The 12,317-nt window shown below is 47.8% G+C and overlaps 1 protein-coding gene across 7 annotated transcripts in view; it reads left to right on the top strand.

Annotated features, from left to right (window-relative positions):
* Positions 1-5,027: 5,027 nt before the first annotated feature.
* The window catches only part of CEP68 (centrosomal protein 68), a 28,688-nt gene continuing 21,398 nt past the window's right edge, over positions 5,028-12,317 (top strand). For 5 of the 7 annotated variants that reach the window (XR_013526550.1, XR_001907076.4, XR_013526548.1 and 2 more), the window contains exon 1: positions 5,028-5,142. The gene's annotated coding sequence lies outside the window, so the exon portion shown is untranslated. Of the gene's footprint in view, positions 5,883-12,317 lie in introns of all 7 variants that reach the window. The other 2 variants (XR_013526549.1, XM_035272411.3) reach the window with 1 other exon arrangement.

Raw genomic sequence — 12,317 nt, 5'->3', positions numbered from 1 at the left:
CATCTACTCGATTTTCAATGGGAAATTAGTAAGGGGATCTTGATTGTTGCTTCCCCTTCACTTCTTCACCCATCTGTGGAGATGGTTTATTGATAGCACCTCCTGAATAACACAGGATTTTGTCCCCTCGTTTCCCCTAGGCCATAATCTCAGTCTGGCCCTTCCTCGCATTTCATATGAAATACTGTAATTGCTTCCTGGGAGGTTTCCAGGGTTTCCCCCAACCCACCTCACTGGAGAGAAGATTCTAGTTTTAAAATCCAAATCTGAAAAGACAATCCATTTAGGCTATACATATGGCATTTAAGCCACATGTATCAAGATGCTTAAAAATGTCTATGCCTGGGAGGCCAAGGCGGGTGAATCATGAGGTCAAGAGATTGAGACCATCCTGGTCAACATGGTGAAACCCCGTCTCTACTAAAAATACAAAAAATTAGCTGGGCATGGTGGTGTGTGCCTGTAATCCCAGCTACCCAGGAGGCTGAGGCAGGAGAATTGCTTGAACCCAGGAGGCGGAGGTTGCAGTGAGCCGAGATCGCGCCATCACACTCCAGCCAGGGTAACAAGAGAGAAACTCCGTCTCAAAGCAAACAAACAAACAAACAAAAAACAAAACAAAACAATCTGCCAATATGAGTGGGGAAAGAGTTTGTCAAACTCCAAGGCAGTTTGTAGTGAGAATGACACTAAGTTTCAGATTTCATGGCAATAGGAATGATGTCAGACTTCAACCACATTCCCCATGAAAAACCAGACAGCTAGAGTGTCACTACAAATTTTTAAAAGATGACTGAGGATGGTGACAAGTGAGTTGGCACACAGTGGCAACCTCTGGAAGACAGAATCTTCTCTGCTGGTTCCCGGGCTGCTGCTCTGAAAGTCCCAGAACGTGCACCTGGCCTCTCCTGCCTCCCTACTGGCTGTGCCCTGCTTCTGCCCAGAGTGGAATCCGGCTCCCAGCTCCCAAGCAGCAACAAGTCACCAGCTGGCCAAATTTTTAGTTAAAAAAAAAAAGAGAGATTAGCCGGGTGTGGTGGCGCGCCTGTAATCCTAGCTACTCAGGAGGCTGAGGCAGAAGAACGAATGAACCCAGGACATGGAGGTTGCAGTGAGCCGAGATTGGACCATTGCACTCCAGCCTGGGCAATAAGAGCGAGACTCCGTCTCAATTAAAAAAAAAAAAAAAAAGAGTTCAAGTGCCTGCTGGGAGACAAAACTCTTAACCAATGACCAATAGTTTCTTCCATAGCAGAATACAGATGTTAGTGAACCATTGCTGGTGACAATGGGGTGGCACTTCTCAAATTATACCTAATGATTTGCCTCAAAATTTATACTTTGCTTTTCCTCAAACCAGCTGGTTTAGATATTTCATTACAATGCTTTCACCAGAACCTACAACAATGGCTTCTGTTAACTGGAAACTGAAATTGATGTGGTCTCCTCATACCACAGGTCACATGTTGTCCGGTGACTGATCCTGACTCTCAAGAGGAAGTAGGGTTGCTGGTATGCCACAGAGGCAGGAGGAGCAGCATTAGAACCCAGGAAGTCTCCTGGGCCAGCTCATCATTCTCATGCCAGGGCACAAGTTGATGGCAATGTACTGCACCACCTACAGACAAACTACAGACAATCTACCTATAGGCAATGGCCTCAAGAACGAAAGCTTGCTTAACCCAACCAGGCCAAGAATCCTGGCCAGCTGAGGGGTTACATGAAGGAAAGAAGGACCTGGAATAGGTAGTGGAGAAGGGAAATCATAAATGCCAATAAAGCTTCATCACCAGTTACAAAAATGAGGATTGTACCTTCTAATGGTATTTCTCTTCTTGCTGTATTATATATAAATGAAGAGTTTTTAGCTATTGTGCTTTTCTTTTTTCTGCACGATTGCATCTCAAGTCTATCAGTGATGCTTAACTTACAATTTAATTTAGTCTACACATTACAATGATGGGATAGGATGATGATGAAACTGACAGAAGAAGGGAACATCACCTATAAAAGTCGGACTCTGGGCAAATACAATAAATGGGATTCTGAGATGCTCTGCTTTGGGGAGGGGATAAGTAAATTAATTTTGTTGTAGGAGAGATACTTGCATTTTGTTGGATGGCAGTATTTTCACTTGACTTTGAAAGCATTTCTGTGAATATTGGGCAGCCTAAGAGACAGACTATAGCAGAGCAATCTTGGGCTACCCAGCATCTCATTCTTATTTGAGAGGAGGCTCCCACATACTGAGTCTTGGCATAAGGCTAGGCCTCCCACACTAGAAGCCACAGTAGAAACCAGAACACTCTTTGCCTATTGGCAATTAGAACATAGGCACATATCCTAGACTAGGCCAAGTAAATGATCCTTCCTAAAACTTGAATCTTGAGTGAGAAGAGTTAAAAAATAATTCACATCATCACCAAAGGAAATGGAATGTACTCTAATCAGAGTACCAAAGCAGGATGGCTTACCTGGTTTCTAACATTTCCAGACCTGGTTCTCCAGCTTTGCTGTGCAAGGAGTATAAACTACAGACAGCTCCAGGCCGACTTTTCCCATGCTTAGAAACACCAGAGAAAGAAAGAGCCTTTCTCCCAACCTCATTCTCTAAAATCCCAGACAAGGGCTCAGATCATCTCAGGTTTGGTCATGTGCCCATCCCTGGGGAAATCTGAGAACAAGAGGAGGGAGACTAGTTGGCCAGGCCTGAGCTCCACACCTCCCCTTCACACCCATCCTGCCTTGGGAGGCCAGAGAAGTGTGGTGCTAAAGAACCATCTCACCCAGGAGTTCGCAGAGAATTCCTCAAAGGAAAGTCTTCCTGCCAGGCAAAAACAAAAGCTGCTCACAAAACAAAACTACAGAATGTCAGAACTAAAGGAACCTTGGGATTCATTCATCCTATCCCGTCTTATAGATGAGGAAACCATACAGGGTAGAAAACGATCAATGCTCCAGCAGGCACTGTGACTCACACCTGTAATCTTAGCACTTCGGGAGGCTGAGGTGAGAGAATCGTTTGAGCTCAGGATCCACTCAAACCACCTGGGCAACATGCCGAAACCCCGAATCTAACAAAAAAATACAAAACGTAGCCAAGCGTGGTGGCATACGCCTGTGGGAGGCTACTATTCGGGAGGCTGAGATGGGAGGATCATTTGATCCCGGTGAGGTTGAGGCTGCAGTGAGCCAAGATCACACTGCTGCCCTCTAGCTTGGGAGACTGAGTAAGACCCCACCTCAAAAAAAAAGAAAAAAGAAAATGGTAAAGGCCATGGGAACGGTGGAATGCTGCAGGGTTCAAAGGAGGGGAGGATGTCAGGGAAGGCTTGCTGAAAGTGGGAGGATTTGACCTGGGACTTGATAGAGATCATAATGTGCTTGTCTTTGGCTGACCTCAGAACTACTTCCTTTTGCTTATCTCAAGTTCCACCACCCATAAGTTCCTTGGCTTTTTCAGTTCTTACTCATTTGGCCTTGATTTTTCTTTCAAGCTCCCTTCATTTAGATTTGGTGCCCTGGTTCTGTGCCTGACTTGTTTGCCTGTTTGAACTTTGTCCAGTTCTCTGTCCAGCAGGGGTGACTTGGCTGTGGAATTAGGTGACTCCCCTGGAGGTCTTCTGTGTATAAATGCCTTCAGGTAGGCAGCAAATTCATGAAGGCTGGCTTTTACTTAATGCATCAGTGGCACTGGTGGGATTTAAATTCTTATTACAAAAACAAAAACAAAAGCAAACAAAGAAAACCTATCGATGCCCAAATAAAACCATCTGTGGACTAGCTGCTGCTGTTGTCAAAAGTTTGTGACCCCTGGGTTAGACAAAACCTCTGAGCTGTCCTGACAGGCCTGGAAAAACCACAAGTCCTTGTCTCCTAAACTACCTGGGACTCAAAAGCTCCATGGGAAAAAATTTGTACCCTGCACCCAGGAGGGGTTGACATTTACAGACACCTGTTTTACGAATTGGGGAGATATTCAGTAGAAGCCAGATTGCTGAAAGTGCTGCTGGGAGAAAATCATTAGAAAGGAGGACCCCTTCCCCACGCCAGCTGGTGCTAGTTCCTCTATGCCTCCGGATTCTGCTGAGCAGTAAAAGCTAAAGGGTGGTGTCATTAAGCCCCTAGGGGATGGGATGCGGTGGCTCATGCCTGTAATCCCAGCACTTTGGTAGGCCAAGGCGGAAGGATCGTCTGAGTCCAGGAGTTCAAGCCCAGCCTGGGCAACACTGAAAGACCCCATCTCTGCAAAATATATAGATAGATATATGAAAGCTCCTAGGTCTCACGCTGGCGGGGGAGGGAGTGTGTATCCTGGTCTCCCTCAGACTGACTCTCACTTCCCTCCGACTCCATCACCGATTTCCCATCAGAGCAGGCTGCTCGGAATCGCTAAGCAGCGCCCAGTTCATTTTCACGCCCTTCCCATCTTCTGCGAGCCAGAATCCCTCCACCCCCAAGGCTGTCCTCAACCACCCAGCCTGGGGAGCTCCCCTCTGCAGTGGCTCCCCGCCCGGCCCGTAGCACCTGTTCGGACCCCGGTCGCGTCGCGGGGTCTGACTGACGCGAATGTAAACAGAAACACACTGAAAGGCGGTGGGACCGCCTCCTGGCGGCAGTGCGTCGGCAACCTCAGTGAGTCCAGCGTAAAACGAACAAAGGTGCACATGACTCCCGGCGCGGCCTTTTGCGGGAAAGCGCGCTCCGAGGAACCCAGCCCTAAGCACCCCAGGGCTGTATACCCACCCTTGCATAACCCCGCTTGCAGCCAAGAGGCAAAGCTGAGGTCGGAGCTCCAAAAGCGAGGGAGGACAGCCGGAAAAAGTCCCGACTTCCCATAGGTCAAGACGAAGTAGGAGGCGGGCTCATCTTGCAGAAGCGTCCACGTATTGGCCAAGCCCCGGACTGAGGGCTGAGATTGGCTGCGCGAGACTGCCGAAAGCTCTCTGGCCGGAGGGAGAAGGGGCGGGAAGAAGGGCGTGGTAAGCGCGTCCAAAGGGCGTGGTTGGCGCTCGGGACCGCCCCGCGCTTTCCGGGCTGCAGTTAGAGGGCCGCGGTTGCTGTCTAGGACCCCCAGCTCGGGGTCGCCGCATGGGGTTACTGAGGCCGCTCCGGACGTGCGAAGCGTTCGCGGTGCTGTAGGTAGGCCTGATCTCGCGCGCTGGTGCGGGTGTCGGCGTGCCCGCGGTGCTGGGGGCGGTGGCCCGGGCTAGACCCGCGCGCGCGGCTCGGCCCCCTCCGCCTCCTCCCTCCGGTGCCTGCGGGGCCCTTGGCGGTGCGGGCCTCCTTGCTTCGCGTCCCCGCCGGGAAGGGCACAAAGACTTCCTGGGGGCGGAGGCGCCTCGTGCCTTCGCCTCCATCTTGCGGGCAGAATGGCGTGTGCGGTCGCGGCCGAGGGGTCGGGACCTAGGCGGGCGGCTGGGCTTAAGAACGCCTGAGAGCGGCGAGGGAGCGCGCGAGTTTGCGCATCTGGTGGCCGAGCAGCTGCGCTCCTCGTCAGCCTGGGCCTCGGGGGAGGTCACTTTCCTTTGGGCCTCTCCCTGGCGTGGGCTGTTTACCCAGCTCCCCAGTAACGCAGCTGGGTCTTTACCGCTGGAAATATGGAGATCAGTGATGTCTTCTTGTCGCCGTGGATGCATCAGCCTCCAGATGCGGAGGGAAAAAAAATCAAGATGTCTCATTTTTTTTGCCTCGGAGGGCTATTCTTTCTAACTGTCACCACTAGAACAGTTCTCAGCAGTCCGGGATGTATGTCCAAAACCTGTGCCAGGCCCTTGATAATTAGTAGGTTGGGTTTGGTGTATTGTTTGTTGCAAAAATGAGCGGAAACCTGCCAGGGCAGATTGGACCTCACTGGGAATTCATCAGGACCACGAAGGAAGGTAGCATTTGTATATTCCTTAACAGTGCTCAAATCTAGGGTATGAAAAGTGTTGTGTTAAAGTGCATGGCAACGGGCGTTGGGTCAGTTTGCCTTGGGTTTAGTTGAAAGAACTAGAAGTCACCACGTTTTACTTTGTTCTCTGTCCCCTTTCCCACTCTCTGGGTCAGTTCTGGTCCACTTAGAAAACAACAACAACAACAAAAAAAAAAAAAAACAGGGAATTTAGTTTCACCTCACTTCTTTTGCAACGCTTTAAATAAAGCACTTCCCTACCCTGTGACTGATAACTCCTACCTGTTTTGGGCTACCTTCTACTGCCTCTATTTTTACACATCACACAGTATTGTGGTTTCCCCATCCCCTAGCACAATGCGTGGAACATAAAAGGCACTCAGTGATGGAAGGAAGTCAGAAGAAAACAATCAGCATGGTAGCCCAAAGGTGACACAGCAGAAACATTTATTTCTTTAACTTCTTGAACTAGTTGTTGTTACAGTCTAGGAAGGCAGCTAAGCTCAGACTTGCCAAGTCAAACAGACTTTTGCTCCGCCATGTTACTAACTCTGATTAAATTTTGTTTTTAAATTTCTTTTTTTTTTCTATTCTCCCACCTGACAAACTTATTTTTTTATTTTTTTAATGGAGATGGGGTCTTGCCATGTTGTCCAGGCTGGTCTTGAACTCCTGGGCTCAAGCAATCCTCCTGTCTTGGCTCCAAGTGCTGGAATTACAGGCATATGATTAAGTTATATAACTCTTCTGTGCCTTGGTTTCCTCATCCTTAAAATGGGAGTAACAATAGTACCTACGCCATGTGTTACGAGGATTAAATAAGATATTGATGTAAAGTCCCTACCATAAGCTCCTGGCACAAAGAAAATGATCAGTAGCTGTTAGCTGTTAGCAGTTGTCAGGAGAAAAATAAATGGATACTTAAATACACTCACCAATATGAAAATCTGTATAGTACTTGACCCTTGGGGATCTCTCTGCTTTTTGGTCCTTATCTGATCCCTTTTTTTGAGACAGGGTCTCACTCTGTCACCCAGGCTGGAGTGCAATGGCATGATCTCAGCTCACTGTGGCCTCGACCTCCTGGGGTCGAGAGTCCCTCTCATCTCAGCCTCCCAAGTAGCGGGGACCACAAGTGCATATCGCCATGCCCAGCTGATTTTCTCTTTTGTTGTAGAAATGAGGTCTCTATATTGCTAAGGCTGGTCTCGAACTCCTAGGCTCAAGTGATCCTCATGCCTTGGCTTCCCAAAGTGTTAGGATTACAAGTATGAACCATGGTGCCTGGACCCCTAAGTGTTGGCTGATTTTTTTTTCTTTTTTTTTTTTTTGAGAGGGCGTTTTGCTCTTGTTGGCCAGGCTGGAGTGCAATGTCACAATTTCAGCTCACTGCAATCACTGCACTGCCTCCCGGGTTCAAGCGATTCTCCTGCCTCAGCCTCCTGAGTAGCTGGGATTACAGGCGCCCACCACCATGCCCAGCTAATTTTTGTATTTTTAGTAGAGACAGGATTTTTCCATGTTGGCCAGCCTAGTCTCGAACTCCTGACCTCAGGTGATCCGCCCACCTCGGCCTCCCAAAGTGCTGGGATTACGGGCATGGGCCACTGCGCCCAGTCTGATGGCTGATTTTTAAGCATCCCTTTAGCCTTTCTTGATTATTTTTCTACAGTGAAAGTATTTCGTAGACGATTGTCTATTTATGTGTCTGGAGATCATCCTTAAAATGGGAGTAACAATAGTACCTACACCGTGTGTTATGAAGATTAAATAAGATATTGATGTATCACCACCATCTAAAGATTGATTCGGTGCCAAATAACAATTTGGCCAAGAGAGTAGTACTTGATAACACTCTTAATGGAGTCTGTTACTTGAAATGATCATGCAAAAGGAGGAGCTAAATAGATTGGAGCCTCGTGTAGCTGACAAAAAATCTTTACATGGTTGATCCAGCCAGAGAGAAGCAGAGCTTATGGAGGTGGACTATCCTTATAACTTAAATCTATTCTCATGAAGAAACTGTCCTATCTTTAAAGTTGCTCACAAACATTGTGAAAAGCAGAAGTGTTCCTTTTGGCTTTAGACCTATTTGCCAGATCTACAGGTGTCAGTTACAACCCCTGGGGGACACTGCATCACTTCCAGGTTTTCCTGTCCACTTTCTGGTTACAGGAAACAGGTTAACTTACACATTTCCTTGTAGCTATAAGCTCCCTTGGCATACCAGTTTCCACAACAAATACCTTTACCCTCCTCACTTGTAATTGGCAAAGGAGAAATTCAGGTCTGTGATTCTGTTTTTAGGATAGCCACAGTGAATCTCAAATTCTTTTCTAGGGAATACTATTATTTCTGGGGACTCCTGTGGTATTCTGTCATTAGCCATTAAAAACCTGCCACAAGGTGCGAGCCTTTTCTAGTGTCCTGTGGCAGAGGCCATGAAGACAAGGACCATAAGTTTTCTTGTGTGTGGCTAGCACATAGGCACCCAAGGAATGGTTGTAAAACTATTTTAGTTGTTCCTTCTCAGGGTGCTGAAACAGCCTCACTTACTAACCCAGTGCTTCTGAAACACTATTGTGCTTACCAGGTCATCTGGAGATATTGCTAGAATGCAAATTCTCATTCCAAGGTTCTGGGGTAGGACCTGAGAATCTGCATGCCCAACAAGCTCTGAGGTGATGCCCATGCTGCTGGTCCTGGATCGCACTTTGATAGTGAAGCACTAACCCGAGTATCTACGTTTGCTTTTTAGAAGTATTGGGAAAATCTTTTTTATTATGGTATTGGAATAAAATATTGGGTTTAGGAGCTTTTTTCTATTTTGTTTTGTTTTGTTTTAACAATTTCTCTATCTTGTTCCAAAAAAAAAAAAAAAAAAACTATTTGAGGAATCTTTCCGAGATACTTTGATGTAACAAAATTTTTAATAAAAGCAATTGAGGCACATGGAGTGAAAAAAAAATAAGAGAAAGTCAAGGGAGTTATTAGCACAAAAGGCAACTATGTCTCTGGCCTGTGCATTTTACTCAGGTGAGATTGTGTATTTAGCTCTGAGTTTTGTAGCAGCCAAAGCAAAGAGGGATTTTTTTTTTTAATCAGTTTTGCTAATACTAATAAAGTGAAAATTGCTGCTGAGTGGAGACAGCTGTTTCTGTTACTGAAACCAGAGAATTCTCCTATGGGTTCTCCAAAGAGAATGCTATGTTACAGTGAGTGGCATTCTTAATAGTGTCTCTTGAGAGAATCAGTAAGATTCTTCTCAGCCTTCATATGTGTAGCCTGATGACCTCACAGAAAAGTGTCAGGGCCAGGCACTGTGGCTCATCCCTATAATCCCAGCATTTTGGGAGGCTAAGGGAGGGAGGATTGCTTGAGTTCAGGAGTTTGAGACCATCCTGGGCAACATGTGAGGCCTTGTCTCTTAAAAAATAAATAAATGAATAAAAATAAAAACTGTTAGTATAGTAAAAGCAATCGTCTGTGGAAATGCACCCTCTTCTGACAGTGCAGCCTCTTCTGACAGTGATTTTTGTTGTAAGGAAGGTATTTTTCTGCTTTGCTCTTTGGTGGGAAAAAGTGTGCAGTTGATTGACATATTTAGCCCTCAGCATCCTTGTACATAAGCTTTGTTACACATGGACACTCTGCTGACTGCTGAAGAGGCCAGAGAGCTTGGGGTTGGGAAGAGTGACCTGGGAGCTCAGTCAAGCTCCTTGTAGATGTGGCAATTACATCTCTTTAAAGGCTCTCTAGGCTGGGTGCGGTGGCACACACCTGTAATCCCAGCAATTTGGGAGGACAAGACAGGCGAATCATGTGAGGTCAGAAGTTTGAGAGCAGCCTGACCAAAATGGTGAAACCCCTCTCTCCCAAAAATACAAAAATTAGCTGGGCACGGTGGTGGGCTCCTGTAATCCCAGCTACACAGGAGGGTGAGGCAGGAGAATCGCTTGAACCCTGAAGGTGGAGGTTGCAGTGAGATAGTGCCACTGCACTCCAGCCTGGGTAACAGAGCAAGCAAAACTCCATCTCAATTTTTTTAAAAAAGGCTATATAAAGACCTTGCCCTGTAAATAAGAAGATTGGCCTTGCTGGGAGGCTATCTGTTGGTCCTGGTCAGTCAGCCAATAGATAAGTGAGTGAGAAGGTGAAGGAACAGCCAGTCAAGCAGCCTGCCCCACAGCCCTCCCTACCACATTGATCTAGATGGACCCACTGGCTCCTCCTAGGGCCCTGGGAGACTCCTGTTCTGTTGACTCTAAGCAAAACTTCTAGAAGAAGCCCTGGGGAGAAAAGAAGGGGCTCCTGGTGCCCGAGGATCCTGGGGATGGCTCTGCCCATGGCCAAGCCACAGCAGACACAGTCCACCCTCCATAGCTTTCAGTCTTTTCTTCAGTTTCACTGTACTTTGATTTTGCCTGCAGAGAAGGGAGACAAAGTGCCCAGAGTGGCCCACCCCACAGTGAAAGACAGAGCTGGTGTGGGTGACTGTGGGGCTCAGGGGAGCTTCCAGGTAGGGCAGGAGCAGGTGGAGCAGCAGTTGCTCTTTGCTGCTCGCCTCCCAGTCTCAGACCTCCAGCCACAGTTTTCCTGGCACCCACCCCACCCTGAGGCAGGCCTTAGTCACCGCTTGTGACTGGCCCCTTTATTGGCTTCCACTACATGTCTTTACCCCCTTTCATGCTGCCTCCTATGCCTGCTTGGCCTCTGCCTTTAAGCTCCTTTATTCCATAAATCTAGTTTCCCCAGAGGTCTTCCAGCAACCTCTGCTAGGTCTTGCCTTCTATTTCCTTGTGGACTGTTTGGAAAAAGAGCAGCATGGAAAACCTCTTTGGTTCTCTGGCAAGGTTCTGCCACTGTGTGTTGATGGCAGTTATCACTTATACCTGTGGCCTCCTGTGAAAACAAGTTTTGAGGTTTTGGCCCTGAACTGGTAGGGCTTGCTCAGTCTAGCAACACCTGGTCTCTGTGGCTGGCACAGGGGACTGTGTGTTCAGGTACAGAGACAGGCCCTTGCCAGAACAGAGCTCCCAGGGCAAAGTTGGTATACATGAGATTGTTTCAAAGGTAGCTCACAATTTAAAGATTCCTGGCAGCACTTTGGGAGGCCGAGGCGAGCAGATCACTTGAGGCTAGAAGTTTGAGACCAGCCTGGTCAACATGGTGAAACCCCGTCTCTACTTAAAATATAAAAATTAGCAGGGTGTGGTGGCGTGTGCCTATAGTCCCAGTTGCTTGGGAGACTAAGGCAGGAGAATTGATTGAACCCAGGAGGCAGAGGTCGCATTGAACTGAGATCTCGCCACTGCACTCCAGCCTGGGCAGCAGAGTGAGACAAAAACTCAAAAACTCAAAAAAAAAAAAAAGACCAGGCATGGTGGCTCCTCCTAGGGCCCTGGGAGACTCCCTCTGTTCTGTTCACTCTAAGCAAAACTTCCAGAAGCAGCCCTGGGGAGAAAAGAAGCTCCTGGTGTCCAAGGATCCTGGGGATGGCTTGTAATCCCAACACTTTGGTAGGCCTAGGCGGGCAGATTGCTTGAGCTCATGAGTGCGAAACCAGCCTGGGCAACATGTCGAAATCCTGTCTCTATTAAAAATGCAAAAAATTAGCTGGGCATGGTGGTGCATACCTGTAATCCCAGCTACTCAGGAGGCTGAGGCAGGGGACTCCCTTGAACCCAGGAGGCAGAGGTTGCAGTGAGCTGAGATTGTGCCACTGCACTCCAGCCTGGGCAACAGAGCGAGTCTCAAAAAAAACAGTCCTTCGAGAGGTCCTTTTTTGTTCAAAGGAGGATTGCTCTCTAGTTGATCATTCATCCGTTGAGTGGCTTAGTTAAGAGCAAGAGCAGAGCCTTGCTCCTCCCCACAGTTCCCAGTCCTCCTCTGTCCATCCTGGACAGAAACAAGGGGGAGGAAGCCCAGCAGCTGTGACAGGCATATCCTAGGGTGATGCAGCATTTATCAAGAAGGTTCAGATGTCCAGAGTGTCTGTGTTACCGCATGTGTGATTCGTGGGCGTATTTTTACCGTAGGGCAAGAGTAAGCCAAGCCTACATCAGTCCTAATTATATCTGGTGGATCATACAGCCTCTGCAGGTTCTGGAAACTAACAGAGGATTTTAATAGCAAAGTCCAGATGGTCCCTAGAATATCCTGAAGCTTATGTGGCTTGTCTCTTGGTTTGGACAACAGACAGGGCAGTTTTGGTGTGTACAGACTTTTCTCAGAGGGGAGGGTTGAGTTCATTGTCTGTTCTCTGATGCCTCCTATTATTCAGTCCAGCCTCCTGGTACCTCCTTCATTTGGGAGAAGACTGGGGCCTCTGCCCCATCGGGGAACTACTAGTCTCCAGGAACACTGTAATATGTGTGATATAAGAACAAGGAGGCCCCACATTAGCAGATTGTTTGAAGCT

This window comes from Callithrix jacchus, chromosome 14 (genome assembly GCF_049354715.1).
Source record: "Callithrix jacchus isolate 240 chromosome 14, calJac240_pri, whole genome shotgun sequence".
NCBI classification, from domain to species: Eukaryota; Metazoa; Chordata; class Mammalia; order Primates; family Cebidae; genus Callithrix; species Callithrix jacchus.
The sequence above is the reverse complement of the archived record's forward strand: the minus strand, read 5'-3'. Positions and strand labels throughout refer to the sequence as shown.